This window comes from Erpetoichthys calabaricus, chromosome 14 (assembly GCF_900747795.2).
Source record: "Erpetoichthys calabaricus chromosome 14, fErpCal1.3, whole genome shotgun sequence".
NCBI lineage: Eukaryota > Metazoa > Chordata > Cladistia > Polypteriformes > Polypteridae > Erpetoichthys > Erpetoichthys calabaricus.
The window spans coordinates 38936716-38956657 of NC_041407.2; positions in this window are offsets into that span (position 1 = coordinate 38936716).

The following is a 19942-nucleotide window of genomic DNA, read 5'->3' on the forward strand; positions in this document are numbered from 1 at the left end:
TTGTCACTGCTTCAGCTGCAGTGTCATTGAGGATGTTGGGCAGGTATCATTTTATAATAATTCAGAAGAAGTTCAGCAGCTCTAGTGGTCATAAGGGGGGAAAACAGACCCAAAAGAACATTAATAATAATGATACTTTACATTTATATAGCACTTTTCTCACTACTCAAAGCACAATCCACACAGCAAGGACCCGAACACATGATCTCCTTACTGTCAGACAACATTGCTACAATGTGAAAAGCCTCACCCAGGTATAAAAATAGGAGAATGGATAAGGTAAGGGGAGTATTTTACAGGAAGAAACATCAGTTGTATACATGTGCAACACGTATCTAAGTGGCATTAGATAGTCATATTTCTCAGTTTGTGACTGGTTGGGTTTGAAGAGGGAGGAACCTTATCATGAAACCAAGTACAGAATGGGTACATTATGATTATTACTCAATATTCATCTATTTAGCTTATAAGCTCTTGGTTGATATGTGAAGACTGCCACTCAAACATTGTGGGGTTTCCTGGTATGTCCTAAAAGGAAAGGTTACTTCCACATTTTGAACTTATAGAGATTCACTTATAACCCATCCTTCTATTGTCTGAACCTGCTTTTCCATTACAGGGCTTTGGGGAGCTAGAATCTAGCCAAGCATTACTGGGCACAAGGCATGAATGAGCCCAGGAAAGAATGTCAGTCAACTGCAGGACACACTCTTGCATAGACCCATGCTCATTTATGGAACCAGTTTAGTGTCGTCAGCTAATATTACACGTTTGGCATAAGGTAGGGAACTCTGTCTACTTTACTCTGTCCTCATTGCTTTTCAGCAAATGTAGCTGCTATATCCCAGATGATATCTATCAGATCCATGTCTCTTTTCACTGTATTTATCCACATGTACCACCATCATCCAATGTATATTTTAATATTATGCAATACGCAACTTCTACTGATGCGTAGTGAATTATATGTTTCATCTTGTTTATCCTTGATAGCCGTAAGTTTTTCTCATTTAATGCCCATTTCTATCCACTAAATTCTGCATGCATTTCAATTTAATCTCTGATTGGTTTCCTGCAACTTCATAATGTTTTCAACTGTAGTAAGCTGTGGTTCATGTTTATTGTAAAGTTATAACATTTTATATAGTCTCAGTCTTGTTTCAACACCAAGTACCTTGCTCAATTATTTTTTGTCCACATAACTAAAATGATATTTTCTAAATTATAAAACTAATTCCTTTTATTTTATCTATTCATGCTGTACATTATCAGGCTTCAGTATTTCAGAGTCATATTAGACCACAGCTTATCCCAACAGCATCAGGTATAAGGCAGGAGCCAACTCTGGCAGAGCATCAGTCAATCTCAAAGCACATTCTTTTACTTGCACACACACACACACACACACACACACGCACACACACTCAAACACCAGGGCAATTAAAAGCACAAATTAACCTAACATGGATTACCAGGACAAAGACCCATGCAGATAGTTGGAGACCCTGACGATTTCACACAGACAGTGCCCAGGAAAGAATTTTGGAGTTGTGAGGCTGGCAGCAGCACTATCCAGTCCTCCACCGTTCTGTCCTTTGTCCTTTGTAGTTATCATAGTAAAATAAATATCACTCAGTTTTTCATCAGTGACCTTTAAACACAATGTTTTGTTCAGAAATGGTCAAAAGTACTTTTAACAACGCTGTTAGTCATACACAAGCTTGCCAGGCAATAGATGAGCTCCCCATCCAGTGTTGGTTGTCACCTTTTGCTCTGTGCTATCAGCTCCTGCAACAATGCACTGGATAAATGAGATAGAAAATAATTCAATGGAGGGATAGCTATAATTCTGAAGAAAATAGTAATTTTTTTACGGTTTGCAAACCAGTATTTTTTTTTTCAATTCAATTTAAATTATTATTCTACAATCAACATCTATTTGCAAGCTCCTACAGTTATGCATATTTACAATGCTCTCTAAACCTATCGGTAGTTCTCAGTATAACATTTTCAAACATGCGTAATCTAATTCAGGGTCACGGGGGTGCAAGCAAAAACAGCCCAAGACAGGATACACTCACAAATATCCACACTAACACTGGTGCAAGTGACCTGCACGTCTTGGGGATTTGGAAGAAAAATCAGAGGACTTGGAGGAACACTCATGCAGACACTGGAACAACTGGACGTGAACAATGGCCAGTGTGGGTTGAGCCCAGGACACTGGATCCATAAAAAGTACCATAAGCAAAAAAATAAATAAATGGCATACAACTTCTTCTTCTTTTGGCTGCTCCCGTTAGGGGTTGCCACAGCGGATCATCTTCTCCCATATCTTTCTGTCCTCTGTATCTTGTTTGGTTTCACCCATCATCTGCATGTCCTCTCTCACCACATCCATAAACTTTCGCTTAGGCCTTTCCTCTTTTCCTCTTCCCTGGCAGGTCTATCCTTAGCATCCTTCTCCCAATATACCCAGCATCTCTCTTCTGCACATGTCCAAACCAGCACAACCTCGCCTCTCTGACTTTGTCTCCCAACCGTCCATCTTGAGCTGACCCTCTAATGTACTCATTTCTAATCCTATCCATCCTCGTCACACCCAGTGCAAATCTTAGCATCTTTAACTCTGCTACCTCCAGCTCTGTCTCCTGCTTTCTGGTCAGTGCCACAAAGGACAAAAAAAAAATCTAAACACGCTATGACTGTACAAGATATATTGAAATACACATACTTTACATACATCTTAAACACCAAAGATCTTTCTTTTATAAAAATGGCTATGCTCCTAAATATAAATACGCAGAAGTTTTAAAGTTATAAGGAGATGATAACATTGGGCAGAAACCAGTAATGAATGGCTCCCAACATAGCCATGATACTCAGTTATATTGAGTCATTAAACTATCAGATCATTAATTCTCCCTGTAGAACATGCTAACACGTAGAGAGCATACAAACTCTCCACACAGAATAGATGGACTGTATAGAGAAACTTAGCCAGAGACATGCAAACAATACCAATAATCACAGCCTAGGAGCCCCTGCTGCACCCAACTACGTCACAATGTCCTGTCCCACATGAACATTGCACCCATCAATCTATTGCTAAACACACTTGATCTAGTTCAGAACCACAGGAGGACATTAAATGTTAAGCCCTCAGACACATACTAGTTTGCTTTATAAACAGTGGAACAAATTTCCATTTTTGTAGAATTCAGTAGCTTCATTTTACATTAAAAATGATTATACAGTGTTTGTAGAGATGACAAAGTCTGAAGATTTCTATGCAATGTTTCCGAGGAAAAAGCTTAATGTCAATTGTCTGTCTGTTACTTAATTTAAATGCCTAATCAAAGTCAGAAAAGGAAGCCTGAATAAAAAAAAAAAGAGGTATTCTTTCACACACATTTCATTACTGTTGCATTTTATGTCCTCTGTTAATTAAAAAGACAATAAGACTTACAGAATCCAAACGGATTTAAAGAAGCACTCATTGTTATTTAGGGGAATTTCACCGTGGAACACTGACCATGATCTTCAGTCAACATACCTATTTTCAGTTATAATATATGGATTTTAAGGTGGAATTGTCACAGGTACAATAATAATAATTCAATGAAATTTACCTGTATCTTGTTTTGGCAAAGAAAAACAGCACACAACCCTAATCAATAGATGTTTCATGGCTTTATATTTTACATTAAAAAAGCAAGTCAAACTCAACTGTAATATGCATACTTAGACCAGGCTTAACACTTCTTTTTAGGCTAAACATCAATCCCAGTTACTGTGCCTCTTATTCTGAAAATGAAAGCATGTGTACAGCTTACTGGTTTGTTTAAGAGCCTAGCGGACTTAGTCTTAAGGCAGTGTAAATCAACCTTGAACTCCACCCCTCCAATTTATTTCATATTCTTTTTACTTAAATTTCTTGAAATGGATAGCACAGCATGAGTGTGTATGGCCTGGCACTAAAATCCCGAGTTGTTGGATGTGCTCAGAACTGTCCATTTGCCTCTTCTATCCACATCCAAGTTAATCAAGCATTTCTGCCAGGGTTGTCTTCTTTTCACATTGTCTGGGTTCGCTGATAACACTAAACTATTGATGCACAGATTTGCATTCACTTTGTGCTGTAAAGTGTTCACCTTGGTCAGATTCACTCCGTAATCTCTTGCAAACAGTGCAAAGTGTAAAGCCTCATAAGAAGACAGAAACCATTTTTTAACTGTTAGCGTTGGGCTTAGGTCTCCTTGAATTGTGGACATCACTTGTTTCACTACATCCTTTTCTGTCACTTTTACAAAATGAAACATAGTATAAGATGTATAAGAAATAAGGATAAAAAGCTAAAGAAATAACCATACTGGTGGGCCTTTATGAAACAATTTTTGCCTAGGGACACATTTTTTAAAAGAAATAAAAACAACTATATAATACACATTTTCCAGGGGTCAATAAGGGTTTTCCCATGACCCTGTGTTTGGCTTCAGAGGGTTGGAAAATGAATGGATGGATGGAATATGGGTTTTCTTCTGGAACTAAACTACTGCTAGCCGGACAGCAGAACCATACACAGGGAAGCTGTGTCCCATGTGACTCATGTTTAAAAAACTAGGAAGAGTTATGGGTAAAAACATTAAAGGCAAGCAGCAAAACAATATGGAAGAAAGCAAGAAGCCTATGTGGACTTGTTAAAAGTGGCAGTGACTGGGCCCAGTATACCTGAGGTGCATCAAATTCATGAAAGCTTGAAGAAAGAAAAATCTCTGACACAGCAAACATGATTCAGAAAGCTCCTAGGTTTTTATATATTTTTTTGCTCTAATTCAGTAATTGTAAAAGGTTTGCTCATCTCTATAAGACCAATGATGAAAATATAATTAAACCAATAAAAAGAGGAGTAGCATAGGAAAAGTAAAGCCACACAGAGTAAAGTAAATCAATCAAAGCCAGACTTGGGCAGCACCAACAAACTGTTCCCTCGCCAAGGTATCCTAGGAAACCAATACGAAAAACTATTCCTAAAAGAAATTTCCATTTTCCAGCCCTTGGGGAAAAAAGGTCATTTTTATGCTATATGAAATTGTTTTTATGTTGCTATGGATTTTCCTGTATTGTGGGAATTGCCACATAATGTGTTTACTGTGAACTCAAATACAAAACTAATCAACAAGGGTGCACTCTTATTTACCTTTTACTCCCCATTTGCTTCATGTCAGCTAATTAATCCGAGAATCCTTAGGAATTCACCAGGCCAAACGCTTACAATTTTAAAAGACCAAAGCTTGTAGTCTGTGTGTCAGAACATGTGTTGTTTAACACCAGATGCCATCTGTTGAATTAACATAAACGGAACAAAACTGGAGAAAAAGTAAAATGAAAAATAGGGGCCGGATCCATACTGTCATTCAAATGAAGCAAACGTAAATAAACAAATTAGGTGCAGGCCAAAAACTGTTAATAAAGCGTACAGCCATTCTTCTGGGTCCAGGTCTAAACATCTGGTTTCAATTCAAATGTTTATCATCATCAATTCAATCAAATAAAACCTGCAATGTTTAATACACAACCAAATTAACATGGTAGGAAGACAATATGTTTTACTTCAGAAACACCAGTTGAACTGTAACTGCTCAAGTGATCTGTGCAAACAACATCTGTGTGTCTGGCACACCTCAAGTTGCACCCGCTAACACACCCACGCAGTGTGTTGGGATGGCCACTTAATCTTTCCACAGCACTATCACAACCTATCACTGCTTCCTCTAACCTACCGAATCCCCGGAAAGTCATTCTTTGGCAGATCAGGCTGCAGATGAAAACTAACAGCTGAGGTATCACACAGAGTCCTTACAAAGACATCTGATATATATGTATTTTTTTTATTATTATTTATTTATTTATTTTTTTAAACTGAATTAGCAGTGCTCAGATTGATCAAATGAACAAGTGTTAGAGAAATTGGTGGCCCATTGTATTGGCTACTACATTGGTTCTAGAAATCAGCATCCTTATTCATGAAAGGATTTTAAATGTGACAATAAATTTTAACATTTGATTTTTCCACTTGAATATGAACAGGATCTAATCATACTGTACAGTATGTGGTGATGACATAATTCATCACACCTGATCAAAGGCAACACTCAACATGAGAAATTAAATTGACATAAGTAAAAAACTGAATACTAAATTAGTAAAGTGTACTTAAGGAAGCATGAATCAGGTAAAGGAAGAATGACAGGCACCAAAATAAGTGTGCTGTTTTCAGTGGTTCCTAATCAAATTTATGAAAGGCTACTGAAAAGTTCTAAGCTACCAGACATATATGCTTTTGAATCCTTTGTCACATTTTTACATGAAAGAATGATCTGTTTTCTACAACTAAGGAATACCGTTTTTTTTTTTTTTAATGTAAGATAATGCAAAATTAGTTCATTCATTTGTATCAAGCAAAACTGACAAATATAAAACTCCACGGCCAGGCTACTCAAGTATTTCATATTACTCCACAATTAGGACAAAACACTGCAGCAAGGAGTTTAACTAGACATACAATGTATGATCAAATAGCTTTTTGTGTTAAATAACTACACTGGCTTAGGGCAGATTTTTATTTTTGTTTTGTCATATAAAGTTAAAATGTACTACCCCACTGCTCCAGTAAGTGCACTATGATCTCAAAATGCAGACCTGTAATAAATAAAACTAAAGCAAGAGACATCATTTTACCTGCTGAATGAGCTGCTGACCTACTAATTGTTTTTACTTTGTAGTCCTTCTTAAAACTAGTGCTTATTATTTAATATGTTGTCATACAGGAAAGATTGGTGAGGGTCTGCTTTAAGTGTGCACAAGAGGTAAAACAGAGTGTGATGCTATCCTAAAGTTTTCTGCCTACATCATCTCAGCTCCACCACCAGCTCCTAGGTTTCAATATTGATTTCTCGCCTCAGAAGTTCCAAGAAGATTTAATTCCATCAGTCTGTCTGAATAGGACAAGATGCATTTGGTTGTTCTTTTCTGCACAGCTGCTATGTCTGTTTTATAGCGTGGTGGCCAAAACTGCACATCATTATAGTGTATTAATTAGATCATAAAAGTGAAATAAAAATCATAAAGCATATTTTTATCGTTAATGGTCAGGTACAATTCACAACCAACATAGCTTTTGCACCTTCTACATGAGATTACATTCATCCATTTAATAATCCAAAATGCACATACAGTGATTTGATGAGAAAGTATTTGATGGGAAACTAAAATTGAACCAAACATATCAGGATCTAATGGCCGTGTTGTTATTAAAGTGAAAAGATACTCATTTAAAGTAACTGTGAGATGCACTGAATCATTCTGGAAAAACTGGATGTCAAAAAGAAAAGAATCTTGCAGTTTCTTCCTGAAGCTGATCATTCAGCTGCTGAAAGTTTTTTCAAAGATGAACTTGTAATAACACTATATGGCAAATTTAACACTAGGCTGAATGGCACAAATCCTATTTGAGAATAAAGCACATGGGTTAGTGGTAGCTTACAGTGTGCAGATAGATTTCATAATGAAAAGATTACAGTGTTACTGTTATTCCGTATGACACCATTATTTTTTGATTTTATGGCCACAACAGTTTATTATTGTAACACACACAGAGTACAGTGAAACACTTACTTGGAATGGCTAATCAATATGCAACACATCGCCACTCGCTGACACCATGGTTAACAAGTATAACAACCTTACCTTAAAATGTCTGTCTCCCTTACCCGAGAAATCTCAGAACAGAACAGACAAAGAGAATAAGGAAATTTATTACAGTGTAGTTCTCTTGTCATTTAAGACATTACGAAAATAATTATAGTTACACAATATCATTTAATAAAATAATAATTCCGCAATATGGAGTCAAGTTTTAAAAAACACCTGACTCGCTACAAAATCCATTTTGACAAAATTGCTTTTCGTCTCCCCTTGCTATTCACCTACTACTTACTCCTTTCTCTAGAATAACTACATCCTGACCAGGCTCTTTTGAATACACAACCTAATGGCAGGGGTGGTATTTGATTTTCAGGTGTGCTTCAGCTCCCTAAAGCTAGCTTGATTCTTCATTAATGTATTTCACTTGCTAATGAAAAGGAACATAAACTGGGATCCCATGCTGCTTTCTGGCCACTAGAAAGGAGCTGTGTCTAGATATTAATTGTAAATGACATATGATCACCATTTTTCCATTTTTGGTTCTAAGGTGTTTTTTATTTGTTTAATTGTCAGCAGCCATACCAAGTTAACCACCTAAAATTAAGCACATTTGGGGTCAGCCAGTACTTAGATGGGAGACCATCTAGGAAAAGCTTGGGTTGTTGCTGGAAGAGGTGAGGGGAGGACAGTAAGGGGTTTTTACCTTGTGGTCTGTGTGTGGATCCCAATGCCAAATGCAGTAATGGGCACACTGTGCTGTAAAAAATGGCACTATTTTTCAGATGAGACAAACTGTAAAACTGAGGTCCTGATTATCTGTAGTAATTCAGTATTCCTCGGCATCTTTCAAAAAGAGTATAGTTTATCTTGATATCCTGGCTAAATTGCCTACTATGGCCTTGACCATTCTGGCCCCATAATCATCCTTTGTCTCTAACTGCCTCTCTCTCTACTCTTCACCACCTTACAGCTAATTTATGATGAGCATATTGGTGTAATAATGGCTGTTGTTGCATCATCCAGGTGGGTGCAATGCATTGGTGGTGGTTGAAGTGGTTCCCCACTGTCTATGTAAAGCGCTTTGAGTAGTGAGAAAAGAGCTATATAAATGTTATTATTATTATTCTCAATCTCTTAAACTCAGTCAGTTTATGAGAGCCAGAAGATTGAGTGGTGAGTTCAAGAAGCATATTAATTTAACACAATATTCTCAAACCTGCTTAACCCAGTTCAGGGACACAGGGGACTAGAGCCTATACCAGCAACATTGGGCACAAGGGGAATCAGGCCTAGTGAGGATTTGAAACCAGCATGATAAAGCTGTGGAGCAATAGCACTGAACCACTCCTCAGATGCCCTAAATAAAGTATTAAAAGGAAGAGAAGGAGAGGGTAGTAGTGCAATACCCAGGCCCAGATGTTAAACTCCAGACCTAAATGTTCCAAGAAACTTTCATTCTCACTCTCTCACTTGTATTGACAAGTAGGAGCTCTTGGAGTTTAAGTACTGAAAATGTTTAGGAATTGGTGAGTAATGTTCAACCATGCTTGCACAATAAGAAGTTCAGAAAAGGAAGACTATGGGAATTAAAATTGCCTCTATAAATATACACTTGAAAGATCCTTGTCCTCAAATGAGTCACTCTTTGAAAGCACAGTAACATCTCTCAGGCAGCTACTTTGCAGAATCCCACTTGCCAGTTGGCTTCATATATTAAGGATAATTCATGTAAAAAAGTGTTTTTTTAACACTTGAATAAAATGTTATTTACAAACTTCCAGGTGTGCCAGGAATCAATCTGAGTTACCAGTATTTATTTTACGCTGACAGCACAATAATAAAGCTGGAAAAAAAAAGCATGCTATATAAAATAGCTTAGAAATGTTTCATTTAATTGTGTCTCTTCATCATTTTGTCTCTGCTGTCTTACTCTGATGCACCATTGGAATCTATCGCTGAGAGAAATGCATTTATATATTCAATTTCCATTATTATTGCTGATTTGTCATGCTTACAAGCTACTCCTCTAGAATGCACAATACGACCCTACATTCCATACAACTACTTGTAATACAATGTGTCTGGAAAGGGCTGCACCTTCACAATGTATTGTCTCAACATTTTTGTCTAAAATACAACATATTAGCATGAAGCCTCTTCTTCTCAGATAAAAGTAATATTTTCTCCATAATTGTATAAACAATAAGGGACAAGGCAGTGAATAAATTGGACTAAAGGATACAAAACATAGTAATTCGACAGAAATGTTATTTGGCTATTGTGTCAGCAAAGAAGCTATGACGTAGTTCAGGAATATGCATGTCTTCACCTCAGCACTGCATGGTGTCAAGACATCAACAAATAATTAAACACAAATGAAGCAATTTAAATGCCCTGACCATGGAAGGTAATTCTTTACGGAAAGATATCATTTAGTGCTTAAATACTTAAATGCTATTATTCTAACATTTCCATCTTTGATGTCTCTACTTACAATCATCCTTTCTTCTAATGAACTCACTTAATTCAGTTTTATAAAGCCACTAGCACCGAAACCTTTCCCAGGAGCAGAAGGCAGGGGGAGATGCTAGACTGGGGATTAGACCACTACAGGTCACACGCTTACAATGAAACTGGGCCAACTTAAGTTGTCACACAACCTAAAACACGCAGTCTAACAGCTCTCAGAAGCTATTATTTAATTTCTGGCCTGGTACATTCTCATTCTCTCTCTCTCTTTTAAATATTATATTATATTATATTATATATATATATTATATATATATATATATATATATATATATATATATATATATAATATATAGACATATATATATATATATATAAGTTTAAATTTAGGATAAAATAGCCCCACTATATTATCCCCAGTTTTTGGTGAGATCAAAAAAAGGTATAGGCTCTGCAATTATGTGACACCTGTCATCGGCACTGCCTATGTGGAATGTGCTTGAATGTTCTTACCAGTCTGGGGAAGTTTTTCCCCAGATTTTCCGGTTTTCTTCACACATCCCTAAGATGTGTGTTACATTAACAGAAGATAAATCAATGGGTAAAATGTGAGTTTAAATTGGTCATTGGTGTTGCATGGATACATGATCTGTACACCATTATCCTTCCGAAATGTACAGTGTATACAGAAAATATTCAGACCAATTCACTTTCTGCATACTTTATTGTGTTGTACAACAAAATTTTAAATGAATACATTTTTCATTTTTACATATCAATCTAATCCAATGACAGAGTGAAACCATGTTTTCAGAAAGGTTTGCAAAATGTATTAAAACTCAAAAACTGAACTCTCTCATTTACATAAGTATTCAGACTCTTTGCTACAGCATTCCAAATTGTGGCTAGGCACATCCTGTTTGTTTTAATTCTCCTTAAAATGTGTCTAGAACTTGACTGCAGTCCACTGGTAGCAAACTGAATGGATTGCACATCATTTAGAAAGGCACACACCTATGTATAAAAGGTTTCACAATTCTCACTGCATGTCAGGACAGAAACCAAGCAATGAAATCAAAGGAATTCTCTGTAGACCTTCATGATTAAATGGTAGCATGGCACATAACAGTACATGGGGTTAAAACCATTTGTAAAGCTTTGAGTGTTGCCAGGAACACAATGACCTCAATAATTGTGAAACAGAAGAAGTTTGACCCATCAGGACTTTTCCCAGAGTTGACAATCTGGCCAAACAGAATACATGGGCAAGATGGGACATGGTCAGGGAGGTGACCAACTACCCAATGGTTACTCTAACAGAGCTTCAGGAGTCCTCTGATTAGATGGGAGAACCTGTCAGAAGGACAGCCATTTCAGGAGCACTCCGACAATTGGGCATTTATGGTAGAGTTACACGAAAGCCGCTCTTCAGTAAAACAAGGCACATAAAGGACTCAAAGGATGTGGAAAAATTCTCTGATGGGACAAAAATTTAACTCTTTAGGCAGAATTCCAAGCACTATGTCTGGAAAAATCAGCACTGCTCATCACCTGCCCAATACCATCCTTACAGTGAAGTGTGGTGGTGGAAGCATCAATATATGGGGCTTGGGCTTCTCAGCAGTAAGGACAGAGAGACTGGTCAGAATTAATTGAAGGATGAACTGAGCCAAATACAGAAAGGTCTTGAAGAAAATCTGCTCCAAAATGCATGGTACCTCACAAAGGAGCGATAGTTCAACTTTCAGCACGACAATGAATTGAAGCATACAATCAAGACATTGGAGCGGCTTAGACACGAGACTCGAAATGTCCTTGAGTGGCAAAGCCTAAGCCCAGACTTAAACCCCATAGAACATCTGTGGAGGGACCTGAAGATGGCAGTTTACAGACACTTCCCATCCAAACTAACAAAGCTTGAGAGGTTCTGCCAGAAAGAATGTGACAAGCTACAAAAAAATCTAGGTGTGCAAAACTTGTACAGACTTACCCAAGTAGACTCAAAGCTGTGATTGCTGCTAAAGTGGCTTCTACAAAGTACTGAATTAAGGGTCAGAACAGTTATATGAATGAGAGATTTCAGTTTTTGATTTTAATACATTTGCAAACATTCCCGAAGAAGTGTTTTCACTTTGTCATTATAGGCAATTGATTGTGGATTAAGAAAAAATGGTAAATTTACACTTTTTAAAAATTAAAACTACAACACAATTCACTGTAATACTCTGATTTAGGAAATGGTAGATTAGATGGTACCAGATCCGATAGGTGTCATTAGCACTGCAACATAAGTGAGATTAATGGCTTTGCACAAAAAAAAACAAACAAAAAAAAAAAACCTGCAATACTTTGCAGTTGCAGAATATATAAAGTTTATGATGATCATGATTCAGAGGTTAGCCTGCGGGGAGACCTACTGGAAAGAGTGGATACATTTAAATATCTAGAATTAGTGGTATCCCGAGATGGAAAACTAGATGCAGAGAGGATGGAACAACTGGAAGAAAGTATCAGGAGTATTGCATGATCGAAGAATTGTGTAATTGAAGTATTGTGTGATCGAAGGTGAAAGTTACAGTTTTTAAGGCAGTGGTAAGACCAGTAATGATGTATGGAGCTAAGACACAGGCAGTAAAAGGAGTGCAGGAGAATAAGTTAGATGTGGCAGAAATGAGAATGTTGAGATGGATGTGTAGAGTTACAAAAAAGGACAGAATAAGAAATGAGACAATTAGAGATACAATAAAAGAGGGGAGAGATATCTAAGAAAGTACATGAAAGGAGGTTGAAGTTTTATGGACATGTGATGAAAAGAGACAATAAATATGTGGGCAAAAGAGTTATGGGAATGGAAGTACAGGGGAAAATAAAGCAAGGAAGGCCAAAGCAGAAGTGGACGGATAAAGTAAAAGAAGATCTGAAGAAAAAGACTGAGGTGGAGGTGCAGAAAAGAGCTGTTTGGAGAAAGCTGATCAAGCGTATCGATCCCACATAGAAGTGGGAAAAGATGAAGAGGAACCCTTTGAAGTTGCAGCCAAAAACCTGAATCAAAATGTTATTAGATTAGACCAAAAACTAGTAGAAGACCCTAAAGACCAATGTGTTAAGAGCTTGAAACCTTGAGATTACCTATTTGCTATGTATTAGGATGCACTGAGCACAGTTGGTGTTTTTTCACTGTCATATCATGTAGAGTATTGCTGATCAATTATTTTTTGCTTGACTACAGCGTCCATATCACTTGTCACAGGAGGCATAACATGTACGTAATATGAAAAACTGAATTCTTAAAGAATCAATATTCAGAAAACACAGTAGACACAGTACTAAGCAAACACAATCTCATTCAGACTCATTAGCCCGTGGTTATACCAATACCAGTTATGTGAACACATATTTCAATAACAAAAGGTTGCTAGGAGCAAGCATGCCACTATGATGATACAAATGTTCTCCACAAGATCTGAGGAGAGAAAGAACCACACTACAGTAGAGATCCTGTGAAATTCTAGTGTTGGAATTTTGCCATTTTAAAGTTGAAAAGCCCTGCTTGTTTGCTGGATGCCCCAGAAGGGCATCACGAAGGGGCTCTAGTGTAGAAAGAAAGGGAGTGTGGTCAGGGAGGGCTGGTAAGCCGTTACAAAGAAAAAGGCCTCCACTGAGGGAAGGTTGGATGAATTTTCTCATTCAAGAACAAAGTTAGAAGGTTGGGTAGGACTGAAGGAAGATCAGTACTCTCAAATAACTGCTTGGTGCTAACATAGGGCTGTTTCATTTAAAAGATGGGGTAGGTGATAAGACGCATTGGAGACTTACAAAGGAACTGACAACACAAGGGTGCCAAGATATTGGAATTCTGTCACAGAATATGCCTGGTAGCTATTCTCTGGACTTTCCAAGATGTTATTTTTAAACTGAGAACATAAACATTATCTAGTATTTGAGAAATGTACATAGTTTTGATTAAATAAAAATGTCAATAATTTAGTATTATCCAGTTTGATATTGTTGGCTTTTGAGACCCGAAAGAAAACTTGCTAAGGTCTTATTTAACGGTGGAAAAGTCTCTTGGTGTAGCAACAATGAAACATAAGACAATAATGACAGTTAAAGATCCCAACAGGCCAGCCAGCTCATAGTAAATGTTATAAGAAATGTACATCAAATTGGGATTACTAGGCAGACATGAGAAGACATAAAGGAACAGGGAGTGTCTTGTTTTCTACTGATAAGCTGCACAGAGTGAAGCAGACTTGCGCCATTTAAAAGACGCACAAGTACGGCACTGCAACGCTCCACTAAGTCTTAAGAATTCAGCACAGGCCTTCAGAATGCAAGGGGAAACAGTGTTGGCAGAGAATGACATCATACATTACGGCTCGCTACATCTCAATGAAACAGAAGGGCTTGGGAGAGTTAGGGCTTTGGAGCAGGCTCTATACAACAATTTTATGTTCTTAAGATTAAAACGACGCAAAGCTTTTTCCTTATTTTTCTTTTTAAATAAACACTGGAACGGGGCTCCAATTGTTTTATAACATAGTACAGGAAAAGCAAATGATGCATTTAGGAGAGGCTGAATGCTATTCTCTGTACTCTGTCCAAATCTCCTACTTAAATTAAGATTTTTTTTTTCCATCAAAATGGAAAGTGCTGAAACAAGTAGTTTTTCTTCTCTCCATGGTCTTACTGTTTCACAATGTATTACCTGCTGCGGTTAGAGACAACATAGCAGAGTGCCCCTTTTCTCTCTAACACAAAAGCAATCTGGGGTGTAATTCAGAGTAGTAAAAAAAAAAAAAAAACTAACCCTTTTAATCTTGCCTACCCCTAGACTCTTTGATTCCCCCCCCCCCCCCCCCACCCCAATCCAATCCAATCCTGCCTTAGCGCTTTAATCCTGTCCTACATGACTACATTTGTTTGAAAGCCATGAGCTAAGGTGAAAGTCAAAGGTGTTCTGAGATTTAAAAAGACAACCAAACTTAAAAAACATGACCACCTACAAATCAAAATAAATTGCATACAACAACAAAAAGGGGAGGAAAAAAAATTCTGTGATCATAACAAATGAAAAACAATTTACTCTGGCTCATCGGAGTCTCTTGACTCAATCATAGCCCTTTCTAGTCAACAGAACGGCATTTTACTTTACTTTTTGTTTGCTTTTTAGTTGTTTGTTTCTGTTCCACCCCTCCTTCCAGTGACTTAAGTAGAAATAATAAAAGAGGGATCCTTTTATCTTTCCATTTTACTGGCCCCATCTCCTTTGAAAAGGGATTTTTTTATTACCTGAAAGTGGCTGCACCTTAATAAACCAAAGCCAGTCATCCACGGTATTAAGAAAATATCTGCCTATCAAAATAAATAACTGCTTTTCATGTAGTGAGCACATAAAATAAGTTACAGACTGGAATCATATTATTTATACGTAATTTGATGGAAAAACAAACCAGTTTCTTAAAAAAATTGCTTATCCCAAAGCTCATAAAATGTGGCAAAATTGGTTATAAAAGCAAATGCAGATCAAGATGCAATGAGAATTATAATTCTGCTTGAAAAACAGTCAGAAGTTGCTGAAAAGGCAGAATGTGTGGTGCATGATTTAACCTCAACAAATAAATAAAAGCAGTAATTTTAAAACTAATTAAGCAGCATTGTAATGTTTTAAGCCAAGTGTTTGCTTCCACCATTCAGAAAACACTAAAACCAAAACAATGGAAACCTTTGATTCAGGGTCTGAATTGTTGAGGGTTTTTCAACAGTACGCACTCAAGGATTACTAGGTTTCTGAAAAATTTGAATCCCCTGGTCCCAAAGCACCAGCCACATTTTCTTTTACGACTTCTGTTCTGAGTTTCCTTGGTTATCAATATTATCTGCAATGCAGTATTTCTTTTAAATTTTTTATCGGCCAGAAGTAACTACATCGCTACTTCACAGCTCTGTTTAGTTCTTCAACTAAGTATTTTCTGTTTGGAGTTTGTCTATTTTTTTTGTATGTTTACAAGGTTTTCCACCCACATTTCTACCTGGTTAACTTATTTCTTCTCCACAGCTTTTCTATCCATACCAGGTGTTTATAGCACCTCCTGGTAGGGAGGCCTACATAGCATATCTTGAGTCTACCTCAAGTCTCCTACTTCTTAGATGTCCACTCTATCTAAACTTGCTCGTTTTGATCAGGAGAACCAGCGACTCTGCATCCATGATCAATAGAAGTGTTGGAACCCTACTTCATTCACTGCACCTGAAATCTCATTCTTTGAATCACCACCCAAAGCTAGTGACCATGCAGACTAACCAATTAATCAGGAAGTTCTTCCAAAGGACACATTTCCCACTCACCACCAAATTTATATGACACACACACACAATACTGATGCCCTTACACTTCTCCATAGGTCAGACTTGTGATGGGCTCTACGTTTGGTACTTGGCTGGCTGCTCTACCCATATCTTCAGAGTGTAAACCACTGTCTTTCTCAGAGTTGGAGGTGTGGATTCTCTTGTCAGTCATGTCAATCATGGACGTGAACTATTTAAGTGTGCCTCTGCGATCCCAGTGAAGACTATCTAGATATCTCCAGACTACAAGATATTGGCAGATATTCTCTATGCCTAAACTGTACCCTGTTGTGCATCTACCCATTCACACTCTTACCAAATTTTATGGTTGGAGGGAACCAAAGTCAGTCCTTACTCTGCTTGGGGTTTGAAAAGGATTGCAAGAACAGACATAGTCTTTCAAACTGGCCAAGGTCAGAACCAAGAGGATAAAAAATATTTTTGTCAAATGTGCAGGGAAACAAGTAAGCAAATGGTGGCACCCATGGACAATAAAATTACACAAATAAATAATAAAAATCTTCATAAAACATTTAAACAGCAAAATCTCACATAAAATCCAGAAAACACCCTAACTGGATGAGGGAAAAGCAAGAAAAGAATGCAAAAAGGTAAGGAAATAATTACATAAGAAACAACATCATCAAAGTTCTGTCCTCAGTTTAGTACAAAGAGAAACTCACACAGACACAATGTTGTCTGAACTTCACACCATCAGTGAGTTGGCGTGCATTTGAACCCAGTGCCAACCTTAATATCCAGCTTATGTAACTCATTAACTGAGCAGAAGGCAAAAATCACAGCTTAAATAAATTTTGACTTACTTCAAGAAATGCAAGGTCAAGGTGAATAGTTCTGCACTCTTACCTGAGAACTATGTTATGTAGTGACACCTTGTCTAATCTCATTGAGTTGTCAGTTGGATTGCCAAAACTGGTCTGAAAATGACTGAACATAATTCTCATTGTCTCGCCAAACCCTGCCAACCATAAGCCCTCCTACCCTGATAGCAACACTTATTTAAGCATGGAAACCCAGCTGCTGACCTTATACTGTAGGCAACATTGCCAGGTTCCTAAAAAATTTAAAAATAGCAAATTTGCCCAAAAAAACAGCCCAATACCTGAGGTAGACAAAATGACACATTTGAAAGTGGGGAAATGGTGACAAAGCCCAGGGGGTTGCCAAGTGAGATGTTTCAGATAGATAGAATGGGTACACAACACTGGGTTCCCTCAGAGGTTTTGCAATGGTAAAGAACATATTCAAGTGTGAATAGCTGGGCAAGGAGTGCCTGAAGGATTAAAAACATGGTAAACATTAATTGGACGGGGGTTGAAAAATAGCCCAAAATGCTGCATTGTTATTAAAAAAAAGTAACCCAAAAACTGGTCCCTGCAAAAGTCAGTTTTTTCCCTGCAAATGACAATCAAAAACTGCCCAATTGGGTGAGAAAACCGCAGACCTGTCAACACTGACTATTGGTCACTTTCAAGATCTAGACATCTACAGTATCATCACTGATGGTGTAGTAGGACCACTGTTAAAACTTGTTATATTAGGTTTCAGTCACAGGATCTTGTGCTATTAATGTGATTAGGGACCATTAATACTCAATACCCAGATTTTTTCCTAATGTTTTACAGAGATGCATTTGTCCTGATACAAGCTCATCCTGAACAGAGACTTCTGCTGGACATTCTCAGGACAACCTCGCTATCTGTTTGGATTTTCAAACTCAATCGAAATGTCTGCCCACCACAAAGTGATCATTGGTTAGGAGCTCGGTATCTCTTTTTATAAATCAACTACAGAACTGGTGGCCAGATAAAAAGTGAAATGACTACAAAGCCAATAACAGATTTTAAATGAGACAATCCATTTTTGACTCTCTAGGTATTTCTACCATTCTGTATGCACATGATTAAATCTCCAGGTGGAACTTCAGGGTGAGTAGACTTCACATTTTTGAGCACTCAGCCCTGAGTCTCTAAGACAGAGTAAGACATTTGCAATGCTTTTACATTCATAACAACACACATGGCACTACAATAAAACAAATCTGTCATTCACTGGTATACCACACCTAGAGAAGGAATTATTAATATTCCTACACCTACCCAGAGCGCCTTCCATCTAGAAACTCCACAGTACCAATCAACCTATCAAACACAATGATTGAATAGCATGGTCAGACACACTATATCTATAAATGTTTTATGTGATTCTCATATACAAAGGCTAACATTTTCTTCATCAGCAAATTAATGAGGAAGAAGCAGCCAGCATTCATGTAAAAGATCTAGACCATCTGAGTGTTACCAGTTTCTGTCAATCACATAATGGGCATTTGTATCCAACACCCACCCTTTCACTTTGTGGCTGGTAAGTCAACACATCAGTTTCAGGCTCACTGCATCCAGTCAACGTAAGCAGTTCAGTCACCAGCCACTATCGGTGAAAACTGTCCTCAACTCTTGCTTTTAGAGTGGGTTTTGATAAATCATTGGTAAATGAGTTTCTGTTTGTTCTTGTTTTACACTCGTAATTAATTTTGTCAACTTTGAGGAGATCCGTTTTCATTTTCACATTAAAGGAGTCTTTGGTCAACAGAAAAATGTCAAAAAAGCCAAATTAAATCTACTGTGATTCAATGTTTTATAATAAAATATGCATGAATCCAAGCGGGTAAATACTGGCTACTAAATACTAAATAAGGCACTGTAAACATCTATGGAAATATGAGTTGCTACATGTTGTATATATTTATGTTTTTGCAATCTTACAAATTCTTACAAACTAAATGGTAACGCAATGTAAAAGACTTGATGTTAAACTAAGGGAAGTTCATTGCACATGACTCTGTCAGACTCCCCTCAATTTAGCCTCAAGACCCCCTGAACATGCATTAAAATATTCCACAATGCTTGATCTATGTATCAACATAGTATTTGCTGGCAAAAGTTTGAAATCATTATTCACAATTTAAAAGTTATTAAAATACTATTAAGCAGAAGCTTGCTGTCATTGGTTTAATATGCTCGACTAGTATGGATCTCTTGGGGTCATGGACCAGACTTTTTTGAGACTAATTAATCGGTATCCTGTTTAGGGTAAAGTAAGAATCATATGACCCATGCACACCATGACCCTGTTTTATGACTAGAGAAAATGTTTTGCAGTTTAAAAGGCTGATCTAATAACCAAATGAAAATAAAAGTATATAATAAAAATAAATAATGGGAAGATTTGTGCTGCAATGTAAAAGTATAATATTTTTCCCCATGAAGTTTCAGCTGAGGTAGGGAAGGTCAATGTGGCTTAGAGTGTGTCTCAGCTCTCCAATACCACACAACACCAAACTAGTTGTGGCTCAGCTACCACAATGAAAGGGACTTTCCAGAGTGAGGAAAATTAA